General features: G+C 41.5%; 1 protein-coding gene across 3 annotated transcripts in view; it reads left to right on the top strand.

Moving 5' to 3' along the window:
- The first annotated feature begins 2,101 nt into the window (after nt 1-2,101).
- The window catches only part of LOC110677835 (extracellular serine/threonine protein CG31145-like), a 164,668-nt gene continuing 145,736 nt past the window's right edge, over nt 2,102-21,033 (top strand). For all 3 annotated transcript variants that reach the window (XM_021849458.1, XM_021849457.1, XM_021849456.1), the window contains exon 1: nt 2,102-2,967. The gene's annotated coding sequence lies outside the window, so the exon portion shown is untranslated. The remainder of the gene's footprint in view (nt 2,968-21,033) is intronic.

The raw sequence follows: 21,033 nt of genomic DNA, 5'->3' as shown, positions 1-21,033 counted from the left end.
TTTTTTACTACATGTTTCTCCGAAGATTCCTTTCCCGCTATGCTAATTTCGGAAGTAAATTCTCCAGTAAATTCCTGGAGATTTTCAACAAATTTCCTCTGAAAATTCAACGGCATGTGACATTCCAAAAATAATCTTCATAGATGATTCTTATTTATTCCGAAAATTTGAAGCAAAATTTAGAGAAAAACAAACAAAGTAGAATTTGTGATGTAATTCATGATATTTTGAAAAAATATCTGAAAGGCTTTTGTTGTACTTCGCGGAAAAAAATGATTTCACTACAAAGAAACTATATAGAAGAATTTGACAGAATTGCGAAGGAAATGTTTAAACTTCAAGAAGGTTGATTTTTTTTTTAACTTAAATCCGGGAACATATTCTGAATTCAATTTGAGGTCAAAAAATTGGCATAGATTGAATTTGTCCTGTAGGAGGAATTCACGTTACAATCTCGAACAAATTTCGTAATATGATTTGTTTAATTTCTAAGAGAAAAATCTCTAATGAGGGTTTTGAAATCATTCTCAGTCAAGCGAATGTTTTTGGCAATTCTTGGAGGAATGAATTGAAGAAGTGGGAACAATTAATAAAAATGTCAAAAATATGAAAGTCCCAACGATGAAATTTGTAAAATTAAAAAAAAAAACGATGACATTCCAATATGCATCACCTCACGTTCAGTTTGTTTGATCAACATTGACTCTGCCCCCAAGTTAGTCAAACCAATTTATATTCGTACGACCGCTTGACGAACTGTCAGATTTTGTTGCTCCAACATTATTCACCATTTTTCGAGAGATCTCTGCTCGTATAGTATTGAATTGAATTTTGTGATGTTACTAGGAATGCCCCAAGAAATCACTTCGGGTTATCCTGTATGAATTTCCCCAGTAATTTATACAGGAATTCCTAAATGAAATCCTTCATGAATCGCTATACAGAAACTTATCCAAGAATTCCTTTAGAAATTCCTTCAAGAAATCTTCCAATAATTATAAATTATAATTTGACACAGGGGTTACTCCAGACAATCCTTCACCTCCAGAAATTCAATATTATACGAGCAAATATCTCTCGAAAAATGGAGAATAATGTTGGAGCAACCAAATCTGACAGTTCGTCAAGCGGTCGTACGAATATAAATTGGTTTGACTAACTTGGGGGCGGAGTCAATGTTTGTCAAACAAACTGAACGTGAGGTGATGTATATTGGAATGTCATCGTTTTTTTTTTTTAATTTTACGTTAAATCGTTGATGTCAAATTTCATCGTTGGGACTTTCATATTTTTGACATTTTTATTAATTGTTCCCACTTCTTCGATTTATTCCTACAAGAATTGCCAAAAACATTCGCTTGATTGAGAATGATTTCGAAACCCGAAAATTAATTTCAAAATTGTTGTATCAAAACCAAGAAAACCGTTTTAATTTTTTTTTTCTGATCCTGTCATATAATTTCCATAGCAGGATCGCGAAAGCGTTGAAATTGTCTTCTCACGTTTTTAAATCGGATCAAGAACACTTAAAAGATCAACGTTTATAATCACAATTTCGAATTTTCTTCACATTTGGTATTGCTATGCCCCCCGCTTAAACAATGGAATTTGTTTTAGTTTCGAGAGCATTTTCAATATCACGTTTTGTTTTAATTCTTTAATTTGATTTTGACCGCCCTTCATAATTGGTAACCACTGGCATCTTTGCCATCAAACCAAAACAAAGCACAAGCTCCAGTGTATAACAATCTCGCTCTCTCCCCGTCAGCGCAGCAGTTTCTCTCGCAAACCGTCCGGGTGGTATAACAGTTCAGTTTTGCGACCAGAGGAAAATCTGTAAACAGACCGTGAGCCAAACACAGCGTCCACTGACAGCTGGTTGCACAAACACTCGCCAGAAAAACGGTACTCCATACGCAAACCAACGAACGTGGGTCAGATTTCGCGAGCGAGAGAGCGATTGAAACTTGGCTTCGAACCCGTAGGCATGGTTGTGCTCATCTCTACTTCTCCCACAACGAATCCCTCGCGTCACGTCATGTGTAACGACCAGGCAAAGAAGCGGAGCTATAGGTAGATCAAAACAACACCGCACGATTCGAGAAGCATCAAATATCATCGCTGCTGGTTGTTGTTTTTTGTTGTTTATCCACTCCGGAGCTTGGTGTCCGTGTTTTTTTTTTAAGATATCTATTCACTGAATTGATTCCACGAGTGTATTAGTGCGGTGCAAAGCAATGGCAAAAGAGAGAGGCATGGGAGCTTCTTTTTTCGACTGTCATTTATTAGTTTCAATAATATGAGACTCTGATCGGACGGAAAACAACACGCGTAGTTCGTGACAAGTGGCTCCTCTGTGTGTAGATGATGAACGAAGAGAAAGGAAGTAAAATTTCGATTAAAAGTGGTGCAGCCTCACAAGTCGAGGTGCGTGACTACATTCAAATGCACGGTGATTATTTCGCTGAATTTGTGTTACATTGAACTCAAGCGGATAGAAGAAGCGAAAAAGAGAAACGAAGACTGTGTCTACGGGGGAGAAGACGTGTTTTGATGCGGGATAATCTAGAAAATAGGTGAAGAAGTGTTTTCATTTTCATCGGGTCTCTGTGATTTTAACTCACATTTCAAAGCGCTAATCCTACCAAGGTGAACGGTGTGTCTTCGAGAAAGTGTTGGTCCTGACATTTAAACCAGTGATTTTGAAAGATTCGCCGAAAATTTTGCCAATTAGGCTTCGAATGATGCAAGTTGTTGGCGAAAAAACCGCAGAGAAGAAGATTCGGTGAAGTTTATTGATTTTTGTGTCATACTCTTTCATCGAAACCTGTTTCCCCGGTGGAGTGGAACACCAGGTCTGTGCTGTCGCCGTAGACTGCTTCTGCATCGGAATGTTGCTGTGCTGAAAAAGTGGATCTTCATTGTGGCTCTGCCCTCGCGACCAGTCGAATCAAACGAGGAAGAAAGGTGATGATTAATATAATGACGATGATTGCTCAGACGGGTTGATAGGGGGATTTTCCTTTGATCATGTTGATTGGCGATAGTTAACGAGTAGGCCTCTCGTTTAAAGACGATTAGACAAAATAGCCCAAATTAATCATACCAGGAATGAATATAGCACAACAGTAGCCCTGACCCGATGGGTTCAAAAGATGGATGCATTCAGATTTGCTAAACGAGATAGGGTTGCCAGATTACTGTCATCTCCTCCCACGCAGATCAGCTGAGCGTAGAACACCTGGACAGAGTTATTGCTCTTATAGAGCAGTACCAATTTTCCAAGTAGTCCACTGCCCTCGGAACAGAGATGGTAACCAGCATCAGATCGACGAGAGCCCTCTCGCGAAACGGCGAGCATTGCATCAATTGTTGGCCCACATGTGGCGAAGTCTGACTGCAGGTTTTCAGCTGACGAGTGTGAGCTTGCGGGGAGCGGAGAAAGGGCACGACGACGTCTCCCTAGTCACGCTGACACCACTGCGCTAAATTGTAGCTCGGGTTGCCACAGTTTGAGCATTTAACCTCAAATGCTATTGTTGTTGCCATCACGTAGTTGGTGCTGCCACTGGCTGCACTATCTCAGCAGTTTCATCAGCATCCGAGGGGCTGTCCATAAGCAACGTCATTTTTTTGAGATTTTAAGAGTGTATGGTCTTTTGTCCAAACAAATTTATGGGCATTGGATGAAACACCTCCCCCTGGTATATGACCACGTGGTTTATGGACGACCCCCAATGAGTGCGGTGGCTATGCGCAAGCTGGGTTTATATATTTTCTCATCAAACGCATCGTTCATGTTGGTGATTTTTTTGCGATGCGAGGGTCTCAGCTGAATTGAAGGTTGAAACCATAGAAAGATATCGGATTGATTCAACTTTCTTTGCGAAACGGACAGGTTATTTTATTAAAGCTTACAGGTAACACTGTATGTCTTGAAATAATTTTCTTTGGAAATTCAAAGGCATTCAAAAGAAATTCTTCAAGAGTGATTACTCAAACATGACCATAATGATTTATTTTTTACAAACATGACCATAATGATTTATTTTTTACAAGGGGAAAGTCTGTCACTGATTCCCTGTGAAGGTGACTCAGGGATAATTTTTTACTAGGAGAAAATCTGCAAACAGACACCTGAAAAGGTAACACAGGGAGTGTGGGGATGCCGCATCAACGACGACCCACTAAAACCAGCCCATGCACTGTACTTGAGCAATTCTTGTTAGATTGCTCAAGTGGTGTACAGAGTGCACTAATATTACCCTTGGCCTCAGACCCTTATCTCTTTGAAATCACTTTACGGTATTTCTTCGGGGAGGGGCCAGTGCATACAGTACAACACATGTAGCAGAAATAGCCTAGGCAAAATGCTTCTCCTAGTCTACTTAAACAATATTACAGGGGACCATCCCCGGCAGGGCTAATCCTCGGCAGATGACGCTTTTCGGCGCGCCATAAGCGCTGCAATTCTAGCATAAGGTGAGTGACAGCCGTAGTCACTGCAATCCAGCACTCGGCATCGATATTATATTGTCGGGTGACGTGTCACCAAGTAAACAAATAGCACTTTAATTCGCCCTGCGTGCCAATATAGTGCTATAATATAACTGACATGCCCGATATTAGCCGTATAATAGCCCTATAAAGCCAAAAGGCGAATTAGTGGTTCCTTGGAGACACAAGTAACCCAAGCGAGTATGCGATCTCTCACAACAATGAAACGCGGGCAATCGAACAGGACATGCTCCGCTCATTCCTCCACATCAGCACAATTGGGCCCCGCAGAAGATTCTGAGTCCCCGAAACTATGCAACCATGCCCTGACAGAAACTGCGTCAGGTGGAAGTTCACTACCCCATGGTTTCTGTCATACCCATCTGACACATTAAGTATTAGCCGATGGGTCCATCTACCTTTAATGGAGTTATCGCATTCTTGATGCCAACCTCTGTGGGCTTCGTGGCCTTGCGGTTAGCGGCGTCAGTCGTCTAGGCGTATTGTACCACGGTGTGTGGGTTCGATTCCCGCTCCAGTCGGTGAAAACTTTTCGTCAAACGAAAAATTCATCGCTGGACTACTGGGTGTTTCGTGTTGTCCGTTGCCTAATGTTAGTGATCGTTCAGTCTGTGCAGCCTATGTGCTGAAGACGGTGTGAATTGTCTTGTCTCTGAGTGTTGCTTCTTTACACGCGTTGCGGACTCCTATATAACCTCTTTGGTTGAAGCATTGCGCATCTTCCTTGATGATGTCGCCCTCCTGGCACACGGTATGCGCTTGCTACTCTTAAGCACATGACGTGCTTTCCAACCGCTTTAGGTTTCTGCTCGTTCTAAGCGCTTTTGACCAGATTGGTCCATCCTCCATAGCACAGTATGGACAGTGCCACGCCTGCCAGGAGTTTACGTTTGCTGGCAATTATAGCAGAGCTGTTAGATATCATCCTCGAAAGCGCCGCCCGGATAAAAACGTATCATTCAGTGAATGGAATAAACCATTAATGTACAATATAACGTATTGAATACAATACAGCGTATTGTAATTGAATGTCGAAACAATATTATTCTTGTTTGGATATACAATTCAAAAACAATATAATATATTGTAACAGAACATTGTATTGTTTTCAATTGGTTTTATACCTTACAATTTTGGTCAAATTCCTATTTTCGCGTAAAACAACTGTTTCTTTTTTCTATGTAGCTTTGCTGAAAGAAATAAACAAAACAAGTTCAGAAAGCAAGAAATGTTGAGTGAAAAATATTCAAAAAGTTAAAATAAGTAGTTTTTTAGAAGTCACTTGACATTAGCTGTAACGACGAATGCAACCATGTTACAGTTCGTGGAATTGTTTTTGTATTGTACAACAATACACGAATTGCTAATCAAGACAATACATGAACATTATATCGTATTGTATTTTCAAAATGTTTGTATGAGAAAATATCTATATTTGTATTGTTACGATACTTAACCACCCATACATTATATTGCAAAAATCTCATGTACCATACAGTGAACTGTTCAAAACAATATATTGTACTGTAATTGTATTGTCATTTTACATATACTGTATTGTATTTCCAATATATTGAATGGTACTGTTACAATACATTATATTGCTTTTGTATTGTATTTTTTAGCGCGCTCTAGCCTTAGCTGCCCTTTACAGGCATATTCAACGTGGCTAGCGAAAATGGAATTGTCATCGGTCATTAACCCAAGAAGGATGCATAAGGGTCGTTTGGACTATATGGTGCAACCACCAAACGAGATAGGTGCCCTTTGCTCGGCTGGTTTGTAAGGTGCCGAGGTCGGTCCGACGATTCCGGTTGGAAGACGACTTCCGGTTCGTTGGCGCTCCGACGACACGAAGCCGAGCACTGATCTTTACGCCTTAAGTCACTGTTCTACTCTCCAATTTCGCTGTAGTGCCGATATTATCTGTGTCACTGTCCTGTCCAGTCACCGCGTTCCACTTATCCGCGTCGTTGAACATCTGTTGGATAATATTTTCGACCTTTACATCGTCACCAAGAATGGTTTTCATCTCCTCTCGTTCCAGATCGAACCGCAGGCATGCAAAATTTATATGCTCTGTGTTGATGCATTCGGGACAGGATGATGATCTTCTGTGGTCGAACCTGTGCAAGTATTGTCTGAAACAACATCCGGACAAAAACTACGTCAATTGAAAATTTACTTCACTATGTGGTCTTCTTATCCCTGTGATAAGACAATGTGTCCATCTGCCAGTCGCAGCTTGATCCCATTACTCAGACGAGATCAATTTCTCTTCGGTCTTCAGGGCAATCACCCATGCTGGACCTCCATATCTGATGATCGCTGTTGTGACGCTCACCAGCAGCCGCTTCTCACTGCTTTTAATCGAAGAGTTGCTTTCCATGATCCTGGATAACGCCGATCTCGCATTCGCCGCTTTTTCACTGTCATAGTAGATATGTTTTTTGAAACTAAGCCGAAAATCAATCAGAGTGGGCTTCGTGGCCTTGCGGTTAGCGGCGTCAGTCGTCTAGGCGTATTGTGCCACAGAGTGTGGGTCCGATTCCCGCTCCAGTCAGTAAAAACTTTTCGTCAAACGAAAAATTCTTTGCTGGGCTGCTGGGTGTTTCGTGTTGTCCGTTGCCTAATGTTAGTGATCGTTCAGTCTGTGCAGCCTTTGTGCTGAAGACGGTGTAAATTGTCTTGCCTTTTTATCACCTCCAGATGCTTCGCGCTTCGAGTTGATGATGCAAACACCAACCGTAATTCTTGCCTGCTGCACTGCCTTGCGATTGCTGATCATAACCACTTCAGTTTTGTGGTGGGCTATCGCCAGCTTCTTGGGTCGCATCCAATTTTCTACAGTCTTGGTGGCGAGTACCTCCACCTCCTCTATTGATTCACCGACTATCAATTGCATCACATAGTCCACAAAGCCAACAAACTTTACTCCTCTGGGAAGATTCAATTTCAGTACACCAATTTACATATTATGCAACGAATCGGCGATTGGTTTCCAGCAAGCGCAGTTGCGTTCTCCACGTCCAGTGCGACCACCACACAATAACGGTTTTCTCTCCTGTTCTGTTTCTGTGCAATCTCCATGGTTTCCACAACAGTTTGGATGGCGTCCACTGTAGACCTTCCTTTCCGGAAGCCGAACTGCATATTCGACAGCCCTTTCTCGCTCTTCGCATGGTTTCACCGGCTATGGCAGCCGCTCCAGCTTTTTTCACTTCCAGAAGTCTAGGAAACTGCCATCGTCTATGCAGTTCTGCCATGTGCTCTTGAAGACATCGGGGTTCTTGAGTATCTCCGTTTTCAGAGCCATACAGATTTGGTCCTAGGGCCTTCTTTGTGTCCAAGGCTTTCGCCACACCGATCAACTCCTCATTTGTTACTCGAAATTCATCGTTGTAGCTTCGTGCTGCGGGAACAGTCCGCCAATCTTCTTCTTCTTTCTGGCATTACGTCCCCACTGGGCAGAGCCTGCTTCTCAGCTTAGTGTTCTTATGAGCACTTCCACAGTTATTAACTGAGAGCTTGCTGTGCCAATGACCATTTTTGCATGCGTATATCGTGTGGCAGGTACGAAGATACTCTATGCCCAGGGAAGTCGAGAAAATTTCCAATCCGAAAAGATCCTCGGCCGGTGGGATTCGAACCCACGACCCTCAGCTTGGTCTTGCTGAATAGCTGCGCGTTTGCCGCTACGGCTATCTGGGCCCCAATAATGACCTTTATTTTCCCCGGGCACCTTTCCGGTGGCATGGTTGGTCCTTTTAATTTAGTCATGGTCACTCTGAACGCGTCGCCCTACGGATTCAAGTTTGCATTGTCGTTCTTGAAAACAGCCTGACGCTGTTAAGTGCGGATCTTGCCGCTCTGTAGACGAGCCTATGTTTCTCTCTCTCAGCGTTTTTGTAAGCCCGGTACATCCTCCTTCTGACTCGAAGGTAGCTTCCACGTAGATCGGCAAAGATCTAATTCCAACAGTAGACTGGACGGCGACCATTAGCTGGTTTCCCAACTCTTGACATAGTTGCATCGCACGCACTAATTAATGCTGCCGTTAACTCGTCTGCAATGGGGTTCAAAGTGATGTTTTTAAGTCTAAGCGCTTTAACGAACACGTCCTTCTTGAAGTCCGCCGTTTTCCACCTTCGAACATCTGTCTGACTTTCGCAAAATACTGGCTGGAACCTGCCTCAAATGCGGTACAGGATAATTTGATAGTCGCTGCCGGTATACTCTTCGCACACTCTTCAGTTCATGTGTGTTGCTAGCCCCGGGCGGCAGAAAGCGAGTTCGATGATAAACTCTCTGCTTTCTGGACGATATGTGCTGATGGTACCGTTTTGATTCATATTACGGACACTTAAGGATTCAGGGAAATATAACCCAGCATAGAGCATACAAAATAAATCATTCTGTATGATTCCTTAGCACTATCGAGCGTCGGAAGCCCTTTACTTTCGAACGGTGGGTGAAGAATACGCTTCCGCAACTTCAATAATTTTAAATAAATCAAAATGTGTGGCCTTTTCATGATTCTTATTCCGGACGCTTCCTCACTTTTGCCTCATATTCCGGACACTTTGAATCGAATTCCGGACAGCTCATGATAATCATTAATGGAACAGTCAAATCATCAATCGAAATCGTTAAACCACCAAAGAGACATCTAAGGTAGTTGGGCATTATAAATTTTCAAAGATATTTATGGAAAAAGTTTACTAAAACGAGCCTTGAAATTGAGAACTTTTGAACAGCAAAAATTGAAACATTTCGCGTGAAATGTTTCCCATACAAAGTAGAGTGTCCGGAATTTGAAGCTGTCCGTAATATGAATCAAAACGGTACTTCGTTGGCTAAATGAAACTGTACTAACGCTTCTAACAGACTGCATCCTGTTGCGTTGGTGAGGCGGCTTACTCCATCGATCAAGCATTGAAGCCGCCAGCTATGGCGAATGGTCTACGATCGGTGAGTTTTTCCGTCAATCTGTCTAGAATACTGTTGAATTCTTGTAACGGCCATCGCGGAGGTGCGTAGCAACTACAGATGCACACACCATCAAGTCTGGCGATTACGAAGCCTTATTCTGCGCATTCCACGAATTCCTGAAAGAGGTATCTTCCCATCGTCCAAATTTGCGCTGTTTTACTTGTATCTCCTACCTAACTCTCATCTCTAGGTGGGATTCGGTATGGCTCAGAGATTTTAGGTACGTCACTTCATTTTCGCTACGGACTACCACAGCAAATACTGTGCAACCTCACTGTTCATGCCTAATTTCAAACAGAAACGATAAGTTCGGATTAAATTAGCTGTACTGTTATGTAACCGTAACGCATTCACACTTAAGTGACATGCACTCATGTACTCTTAACACTTCCAGTAGTTTTACCGCTAAATTCGACTACAATACACAATTATCTAACAGTGATAGGTAACTGACCGCATCAGAATTGCCTTTAGAAACAATTTAGAACAATTAGTGAACATACATTAGAATCCTATACAAGACCATATCGTATTAAAACACATTTAGCAACTGATCAAAAGTTAGACAGTATACAGTACAGTAATCAGTGTCATATTGCGCAATGTCTATAAATCAGAAAGTCCACAATACAGAATACAGTGAAGCTAAGTGTCCAAAATACTCAGCATTAATAAAGAAGAATATGTGTATCAGTTAACCGTCAAATAAATGTTATGTTCGTATAGTACTCTTGCGTAGATATCGTCTTCTCAGTGCTCATTATCACCGCGATCATGATTGTTATGTGTCCGACCGATACCGACCAACACAGACGCTATTATGTGCGACAACATAAAATGATTGTTTTTGGTCCTTCGAACCGGTTCCTTCGAAGTGGTTCAAGTTTATTTGCACTATATCCACTGTGACATGTTTGCAGATGCTTGTTTGAAGGCTGGACATCTTGGGCCTCCTGTGACGTGTTTGTTGTCCTCGTTGTTGGCACAGATCAGACAATTCGGTGTTTTCTGGCCAGTGTCGATAGACTCGCACTCAAATCTCAATCAATACGCTCTCCCGAGAGAGCAAACTCATTAGAGATCTGCTTCGAAAATCTCACGCTTGAGATTTTGATGCAAAATCACTCAATCAACTCAAACCGTAATAAATGATTTAGTCGCAAAACCCGTCAAAAACTCGTGAAACTCGAATGTTGTTGTTTACGTTAGAGAGGATTACTATAACTTTACCAAACTAACAAGAAATTAGGCGAGCCAACTTATCCATGATATTTTGACTGCTGAGTTGCGAGATTGACAACTCACGCATGAAAAATCTCAAGTGTGAGTTATGAGAAATTGAGTTTTTCACAACACTGTTTCTGGCAGTCTTGCGCCTTATGGCCTTCTTCTCCACACCTCCAATAAAGTTTGCTTCTGTCTGGCCCATTGCAGAACCGTACAATATGACCAAACCCGCGACACTTAATGCAAACAAAGCGTACAAACCAACCAGCCTACTTTGGTCTTGTCGGTTTCGAAGGCCTTTTTCTCTGCGTCAACACGCAGCCGGACTGAGGTTACTTACATCCCACTGGGGCCTTTTCTCATACGAATTGTCATTGGAACATTTACCTAATGCGCACTGCTGCTGCATAGTTAACCTTAGATCTTCCTCCGTTGAAATTTCGTCCTTTTTTTATATTTGGTGTCGCTACCGGGCGCACTGATCTTACTTCCACCTTATTGCTCATGGCTCTTTCGGCTATCTCTTTGAAGAAAGAGCTGCTTGCCTTTGACTCCTTTCTGAACTCAAGGAACATCTAACCATTCAGGGTACGTCTGACTTTTTGCACGTCTTCTCCATAGCGCGCGAAACCTCCGTGTAGCTACTAGCTGTTGAGATCTATTTGCCACGTAGTCCCCGTTGTTAGCAGGAATGCGGAATGAATCTGATAGTAACATCACGTTGGTGTTCGTTTCCGAGACTGATTGCAAAAGCAGCTTCTGGGCTGCATCACAGTGGTTTATGTTCAACTGTGTTACTTCCGTATTGGCTTCATTGATACTCCACCTGTGCCCGGACATTTCAGCCCACCCATTTTGTGTCTATTATCTGCTCTGTCGGCACATATTAGGCACCTAGCGATTTGCTTATAATAAACCCTATGGCCTTCGCTGCCGCATCTTCTGCACAACTTATTTCTGTTGACTTATGGCCCTTCCCGAAGCACTTGCAACAAACTTTAGGAGGCTATTGTATACTCATCCGGCAATCCGACCAGCCTATTTTGAGTATGTCCAAGCTCTTCACTTTGATTGCCTCAACAATCGGCTTCCGGATTTTTGCACTTAAGAGTCACTTCAGAGATCGCACTCTCGTCACCAAATGCTAATTGTGCTACTAGCTTATCGACTGCTCCCTTTTGGTTGGCGACATTCTGTAAGACTAATGTCATTTCACCAACATTAGTCCACATCTGCACTCAATAGTGACAACTTCCCGTGCTACGTGCGTTGACTTTAGAATTATGGAGTATTTCACCTCTTCCGTTTTTATAAAGCGGGCATCGCCTATGTTCCTTTGTTTCGAGGTTTGCTCAGTCGTCGGTTTCGGTCTTCTCTTTACTTTCTTCTTTCCCAATTGTATTTATGGGTTGCTATTGCTTAGCCCCCGTGGTTTATGTAGCAGTTTTGCCTGGTTCAGGATACCCTAGGAATTTCTTGGCCTTCTTGGCCTTAGACGTTGGGTTAGTCTCCATAGTTACTATGTCTTCTTGATAGCGGAACTTGGCTCGTGCCACCTTTTCACTGTGGAGGACGGCCGCGTATGTTGCGTTTCTCTTAGAAACCTTTCGTCTTTTTCCCACGTTCTCCCCTCTTCAGCAGTGCGCATCAGAAAATGTCATTTGACATTTATGCGTTACCTGTGAAAAGAAATGCTTCAGGCTGGCTCGCCGTAGTGGCTTTTTGGTTTCTGCTTCGCCAAGTTGAGCCTTGACTCCCTCTTAGTCCTTCTATGCAGCTCAGACAGATTGTCGTAATTTCAGCACATGTTTTTGAGTCCTTTCTAATATTGCTTTTGCTCTAATCTTATTAAATATTATGATTATTTATATTAGAAGACAAGCTTCCATATGAGTCACTCGTGATATTATGTGTAATATAAGGTCAGTGACAAAAGTTAATAACCAAATGCTGATTTTCTATACCAAATTGGCTCTGTATCTCAGCTTCTGGTGTTCCAAACTGGCAGAAATTTGAATGACGATCTGTTCATTATAACGCAGTCAGTTTCAAATCAGTTTCAGATGGCTTTTCAAAGACAAAATTAAGAAATCGACAGATATTTCATTTTAATTCCAGAACATTACGTTTTGGGTGGTTGGTTTGTTTGGCAAAATTATTCACTTTCAGAGGTAACAAAAATAGCAGAACACAACTAGGTTCTGGAGATTGTAAATTGAAAGGAATATAATTTGTATGAATAGCATTATTTGAGCGTGCTAAGAAGCTCCTCGAGAAGAAGCATAACATTTTCGCAAATTTCACTTTCTATTTGTCCATTTAATCCAATTGCTTAGTATATGTTGCGTTTGGATTTACGGTAGTTACAATTCTTTTACAATTCCACCTACTAGCCTGTCAGATGCTTTTTCTAGTCTGTTTTGGAAATTAATCAGATTATTGCATCAAAAGTATTTTTCAAAAATATCCGAATTACTCATTGAGCTATTTCAAGAAGTCTAACAATGATTCCTACATAATCCCATCCAAGGATTGATCCAGGCGACAATCCCACGAATAACAACTATAGTAAAAATTACTCCAGATCCTTTTCCGTCAAGAATTTGTATATAAATTATTTCAGATACTTTTAATGATTTTTTTTTTCAGATCATGAATTTAGATCATGATTTTCTATTCAAGAGTTCCTTCAAAGAAGCAACCACAAAAATCTTGCGATGTGCTATATGCGTTAATATATGTTTTTGGATAATAATCCTGATAATTGATCTAGGTTTTTGCTTAGCTTAGCTTAGACGGAGACGAACCAGCCACTAGCTGAAAGTCTCCTAAATAAAGATAAAACAAAAAATAAAATAGCTAAGCTTAGACTGACCGAAGTCAGTGAAAATGCACAAAGAATCAACTAGAACTTCGGCTGGGATTGGCCATAATCTTCTTCAGTGTGCATAATTCAGTGCCTTTATTTATACAGGGTCAATAACGGTGCCGGCCACGTCTTTGCAGCCAGGTAGGATTGGGGGAAGGAATTTTAGTGTGTAACCTTTGCTATTTGGAGACCGTGTTTGCTTCTGCATCTCCACAAAGGTAACTGGGAGGGATGTTTGTTAATGGGGAGGATCGTTGGGTCACAGGATTCACTTTGAAAAACGATTAGACCATGGTAAATAATTATTTGTGAGATATAAATATGCTTATGTGTAAATATAATATTTTCATTTGATATGAACAATTTCTATGTAAAGGAAAATTACGCCGACACTTGAGGTGACGAACAATTCAAAGTTTGTTGAACAAATGCCTAAATGTAACATATCTACAGCTGTCAGGACGAAAGCATATGTTATTATATTTTACTTATTTGAAAAGAAACAAAAAAAAAACTCGATTGGCTGGAGCATCATAGAACACTCTTTTTCTTATGCCGACACTTACAGTGGCGAACCACCCAAAGTTTGTTGAATAAAGTGAACCTTCCGCAAGTAAACATTTGTAGTGTGGAACCATTCAAAATTTTTTTTTGAAGTTTCCTTGATTTCCCTGGGCATAGTATCATCATACCTGCCACACGATATACGAATGCGAAAATGGCAACTTTGGCAAAGAAAGCACTCAGTCAATAACTGTGGAAGTGCTCATTGAACACTAAGCTGAGAAGCAGGTTTTGTACCAGTGGGGTTGTAATGTCAAGAAGAAGAAGAAGAAGAATAAGGTTACCAAGCAATATGCTTTCAAAACACTTCCTTTTGATTGCTGTAAATACTATAAGGATTCCATAATCGAAACTTCTTGGAAAATGTTTTCCTCCTCCGCACTGGTTTCGATCAGTTTTGAAATATTCAATAAATTATGTATTCTGGCACTATCGCCGCATTGATACCCCGCAATGAGCTCCCAAGTTTTGCACCGACACCAACGGAACTAAATCCAGAGCATGTCAACGAACCCGCCTGCGCAAGATCATAGCAAGCAGTCAATCGTGGCTAATCTACACTGACAAACCACCCACACCCGCTTCCACCATGGACATCCGAGATGCACGTTGTTCTTCTTCATCTTCCGAGAAAACACATTTTTGAATCACTGCCATTTTTATTGCCCTACTGCCTGTCTATCCCCCATCTAACTAGCATCTTAATACATCTACCCCAACCATCTGCAGCCGTTTCGTCCCCTTTGTCGTCATCGTCGCCTACAAGCCGAAGACATCCAAGAAGGCACACGAGATTCCGTCTAGCCATCAGCAACGACGGTTGCGACACGCATAATCAGAGTATTCTGGGAAAGACCTTGAACATTGACTACGTTACTATGCGGAGTGGTGCTGCCGTCACGTTGACGGTTCCGCTCAGTTTATATAGCCCTCTAGTTCCACTAGTCAATTCTCGAAAAAGTATTCAAACAGATTCATTGTATAACGAAAACAAAATTCTACACCTACTCTGGTACAAAAATGACATAAGTATTTTAATAGAATGTTTAATCATTCTGTCATATTTTTTTTGTGGGAAAATAGTGAAAATCCCCAAAATATGAACGCGAGATGATTACATGCAAAATTCTAGCGATGTACCCAAGCAAAAAAAAAAAATGTTAAAAAGATTTGTTTTGACACAGTTTTAGAATAAGGATTCTGGTTCTTCTCAAATACTTCAACCGTATGAAATTACTTACGTCGATTTGAAAATGTAATCGAAAATTGGGAATCGAAAACCGTACTAAATAACCTAATTTTATGTAAGGTTCCATATAGGTTTTATGTAGCTTTTACGGGTTCCATGGAGGTCTTGAATAAATTTAGAACAATCAAAGATATGCAAACCAAATTTATTTCAAAGCATGTATTGATTCCTTTCAATAGGTGTTCGGATTTAAGTCCTGCACGGTTGAAGCGAATCCCACAGTCTGACCAGCTGGACCATGCACGCTTGGACCGGTTTCAAGTCGTATCGTCCGGTTAGTTAGCTGATCGAGATGTGTCACCCTTCTGTCCAACCACCGCTGACGAATTTGTTAGATTCACGGACGCAACATGCAACAACGATAAATGGAAGCGCCAATATACGGGCAGGAAATTGATTCCCCGCGGTAGATCGATTGTTGGCTCTCATCGTTTTTGTTTGAAAACCAATTGCTGGTTCGGTGCGTGACTAAAGTGGAACATCAGTCTCAAAATAATTAACCCTGCTATTTTATGTTTCCGCCAAACTATTTTGTTAACATCGTCACTGGAGAAAAACTGTAGTACGGAACATCCAGCGAAACAGGAAGTCATTCTGTTGATTCATGGTTTTGTGAAGCATGTTCGTGATTCAATAATTACTTGTCAAGCAATTCCAGACAAAATGTATCTAGGAATTTCTCATTAGTATTTGGTAGAGTGTGAAACAGAATTGGTGTTCACCAAGTGAACTCTCGACCAGTGGATTACAACAGAGTTGTAACAGATTTTGTTACTCAGTAAGTCCTTTTTTCTAACAAAATATGTTATCATTTTGGCTGGTTAGTAGTTAAAATAACAAAAATTATTACACAATTTCCTTTAAACTAAACAACATTGAAACAAAATATGTTATAATTTAAACAAAAATTTAACTTATGGGGTTTCCTTTCAAACAAAAATATTACTCATTTTGTTATTTTTCATTTCTGAATCCCAAAAAAATTGTTATAAGCAATTGTTTTCAATTTTTCATAACAAATTATGTTATAATTATGTATGAAATTGAACAAAATTTGTAACACCCTTGTTATTTTAACTAATTTTGTTTTAATTATGCTATAATTTCCTTCATCAACTCAAAGTGCTCCCAGCTAAATTGAAACAAAATTTGTTATTTGTAACAAATCTTGATATAATTGTGCCATAACTTTGTTGTAATCCACTGTTCAGGCTCCTTACCATCCTTACCATAAAAATAGTGTTCTGTGTAATTGTTTTGCTTTCTAGGTGGTGAATAAAAACTATTCAATGTAAGTACAAACTCGTCATCCCAAAGTGAAAACTTATTCTTCAGACCATAATAAATAAATTAGCTAAAGAGGGCAATTTAATCCGACGGATAGGATAAAAGATGTGCATGATTTTGTTTGCTATTTTTTAACTTCGTTATAGCCCTGTAAACATCTACAAAAATCCCAAACAAAATTGGCTCAGAAGGGGTTTGTTTTTTTATCAAAAACTTTCGTTATGGTTTGAAGAAAGAGTTCTGGCTATGGCATGATAAATTTATACTTCCATTCCAATACTAACGCCTTCTGCTTCTTCTTGACATTACGTCGTTACCAAAGCTGCCATTTTCGCATTCGTATATCGTGTGGCAGGTACGATGATACTTGATGCCCAGTGAAGTCAAGGAAATTTCAAACACGAATAGATCCTGGTCTGACCCAGGTACCTTCAGCATGGCTTTGCTTTGTGGCAACGGACTCTAACCGCTCGGCTAAGGAAGGCCAATACTAACGTGTTAGGAGCATTTTTCAAAATTTCTCCATAATAATCTCCATATAATAAACTACATCGCCTTTCGGCCACCTTGAAATCATCAACTAGAAAGCTGAAAATTTCACAGAACACTATTATTACAGTAAAGATGGTAATAAATATATGTGAGATTGGACATATTTTTTTTAATTTTGAAACGCCCGAGTGTTCACCTAATCACTCTCATTTAATTGTTACACAGAAACAGTCCAAGCTCCCTCCGCAGCCTGGTAGCTAATAATTTTTAGGTGAAATATAAAATTATGAAGGTCATCTATTCTACTCTTTTGGTAAAGTGGGCCTGGTTAACGGTTTTGACGATTTCTGATTAGAAGAAGCGTTGAATCAAACGGTGTAGTTCTCATTGAACAGAGACTTCGCTATGAACAGTAAGAGGTCCGAGATCAACTCAAGCCCGAGAACTCTCGCAGGTATAAAACAATTGTTTTTTTTCCCTATTTCTCGGAGCAATCTTTAGCGCTGTCCCGGAAATGTGCTCGAAGAAATTCCAAAAAGTATTCCAAGAAAAATCATTGCAGGAACTTCTAAAGAACCTATGAATACTGAAACAATCCCAGAAAAATACATGGATGTATTTCTGAGGTATAAAACAAAAATCGGAAGAAGTCTTGAAGGAACCCAAGAGGTATTTAAATAGGAACCTTTGTAGCAACCGCAAAAAAATCTGTTCATGAAACTATAAAATAGACCCAAAAAAAACAAGTTTCAGCAAGACTTGTCGTATGAATCCCTAGAGGAATGTCTGGAAAAATATCTTGAGGATTTCTAGAAGAAATCTCTGAAAGCACAGCCCATGGGGTAAATCAAAGAAAAATTTCTGAAGATCAAACACAAGAAATTTCTGAAGATGACCGGTAACAGATTTGTAAAAAAAAATATGACAACTTGCAGAGCATCCATGTTTTTGATCGGAACAAGGGCGATGATGTTGAAAAAATCAACGCATATGCCATAACTGCAAGCCGATAACTATAAATTATTAAAAAAAAACTTGAGATTTTTTCGGTGACATCTCTGGGGAACATCATGTACAATTTCCAGGAGGATATTCTACATGATTTTTAAAAACAATCTCTGAAACAGTTCCAAAATTGGTTGTTGGATGAAATCAACGAGGAAGTTCAGGAGGCAATATTGGAGCAAAGTCTAAAGCTTTTTTGCCATAATCCCCAGAGGATTGCTTGACAAGTACTATACTAGAATCATCCCTAGTATTATTTATTTATTTAGTTGGTATTACATCAATTAATTTGATAAAACCTCGTTAACGATGTCACGCCAATTTACTCGGTCCATGGCTGTGTCTCTCCAACTTCGATTTTGGCCCACGTTCTCCAGATCTTGTTGCACCTGATCAAGCCACCTCGCTCGCTGTGCTCCTCGCCTTCTTGTGCCATTCGGATTCGACGCGAACACCATCTTTGCAGGATTGTTGTCCGGTAGTCTTGCAACATGCCCTGCCCAGCGCACCCTTCCGGCTTTCGCAACCTTCTGGATACTGGGTTCGCCGAAGAGCCTAGCGAGCTCGTGGTTCCTTCTCCGCCGCCACACACCGTTTTCCTGTACTCCGCCAAAGATCGTCCTAAGCACCCTTCGTTCGAACACTCCAAGTGCTTGCAGGTCCTCTTCCAGCATGATCCATGCTTCATGTCCATAGAGGACCACCGGTCTTATAAGCGTTTTGTACATGGTACATTTGGTGTGAGGGTGAATCTTTCTCGACCGCAGCTTCTTCTGGAGCCCATAGTAGGCGCGACTTCCACTGATGATGCGTCTCCGTATTTCACGACTAACGTTGTTATCAGCCGTTAACAAGGATCCGAGGTAGACGAACTCATCAACCACCTCAAAAGCATCCCCGTCTATCGTAACACTGCTTCCTGGGCGGGCTCTGTCGCGCTCGGTTCCGCCTATCAGCATGTACTTTGTTTTTGACGCATTCACCATCAGGCCGACTTTTGTCGCTTCACGTTTCAGGCGGGTGTACAGGTCTGCCACCGTTCCAAATTTTCTGCCGACAATATCCATATCATCCGCGAAGCAAACAAATTGGCTGGATCTTGTGAAAATCGTACCTCGGTTATTAAACCCGGCTCTCCGCATGACACCTTCTAGCGCGATGTTGAACAGCAGGCACGAAAGTCCATCACCCTGTCGAAGTCCCTGGCGGGATTCGAACGAACTAGAATGTTCACCCGAAATCTTCACGCTATTCTGCACACCGTCCATCGTTGCTCTTAGGGACGATTCAAATATGACGTCCATCGTTTTTTGAGATTTCTAGACCCCCCCTCCCCCCTCTGTCACGCTTTTTCCAATACCTTCTACACGTACTGTCACACTTTCGTAGACCCCCCCCCCTCCCCCTAATGATGGACGTCATTTTTGGATGATCCCTTATTAGTCTTGTGAGCTTCCCGGGAAAGCTGTACTCGTCCATGATTTTCCATAGCTCTTCGCGGTCGATGCTATCATAAGCCGCTTTGAAATCGATGAACAAGTGATGCGTTGGGACTTGGTATTCACGGCATTTCTGGAGGATTTGCCGTACAGTGAAGATTTGGTCCGTTGTCGAGCGGCCGTTGATGAAACCAGCTTGATAACTTCCCACAAACTCATTTGTTATTGGTGATAGACGACGGAAGATAATCTGGGATAGCACTTTGTAGGCGGCATTCAGGATAGTGATCGCACGATAGTTTTCACATTTCAGTTTGTCGCCCTTCTTGTAGATGGGACATATGACCCCTTGCTTCCACTCCTCCGGCAGCTGTTCCGTTTCCCAGATTCTGACAATCAGCCGATGCAGACAGGCTGCCAACCTCTCCGGGCCCATTTTGATGAGTTCAGCTCCAATACCATCCTTACCAGCGGCCTTGTTATTCTTGAGCTGGTTGATGGCATCCTTAACTTCCCTCAATGTGGGGGCAGGTTGGTTTCCTTCATCCGCCGTGCTGACGTAGCCACTTCCTCCGCTGTCGTGACCTTCGGCGCCTGTGTTCTCCGTGCCATTCAGGTGTTCATCGTAGTGCTGCCTCCACCTTTCAATCACCTCACGTCCGTCCGTCAAGATGCTTCCGTCCTTATCCCTACACATTTCGGCTCGCGGCACGAAGCCTTTTCGGGATGCGTTAAGCTTCTCGTAGAACTTTCGCGTTTCTTGTGAACGATGCAGCTGTTCCATTTCTTCACATTCTTCTTCTTCCAGGCGGCGCTTTTTGTCCCGGAATAGGCGGGTTTGCTGCTTACGTTTTCTTTTATATCGCTCCACGTTTTGTCGCGTTCCTTGCTGCAGCATTGCAGCCCGCGCTGCATCCTTCTCCTTCAAAACCTGCCTGCATTCATCGTCGAACCAATCGTCACATGTCCTCCTTTCCACGTACCCGACGATGCTCTCGGCTGCGTTGTTGATGGCTGCTTTTATGTTGCTCCAGCAGTCCTCAAGAGGGGCTTCGTCAAGTTCGCCCTCTTTCGGCAACGCTACCTCGAGATGCTGCGCGTATGCGGCAGCGACGTTCGGTTGAGTCAGTCGCGCTAGGTTATACCGAGGCGGGCGTCGATACCGTACATTGGGGGGTGGTTGATTGGGATTTTTTTAGGGGTATGTACTACCATTTTTTTTTTTGTCTAAAACCCTCCAAATATAAGATTAAAACATATCATGTTTCCAGTGATTCTTCAAGAAATTCTTCTAGGGAACATACATTTCCAGAATATTTCTCCAGATATTTCTTTAAAAATACATTTTTTTTTGTTGAATTTGTAAGATTTCTTGAGAGATGTATTGGAGA

This window comes from Aedes aegypti, chromosome 3 (genome assembly GCF_002204515.2).
Source record: "Aedes aegypti strain LVP_AGWG chromosome 3, AaegL5.0 Primary Assembly, whole genome shotgun sequence".
Classification (NCBI taxonomy): domain Eukaryota; kingdom Metazoa; phylum Arthropoda; class Insecta; order Diptera; family Culicidae; genus Aedes; species Aedes aegypti.
Note: the sequence above shows the minus strand (reverse complement) of the source record. Positions and strands in the feature narration are given on the sequence as shown.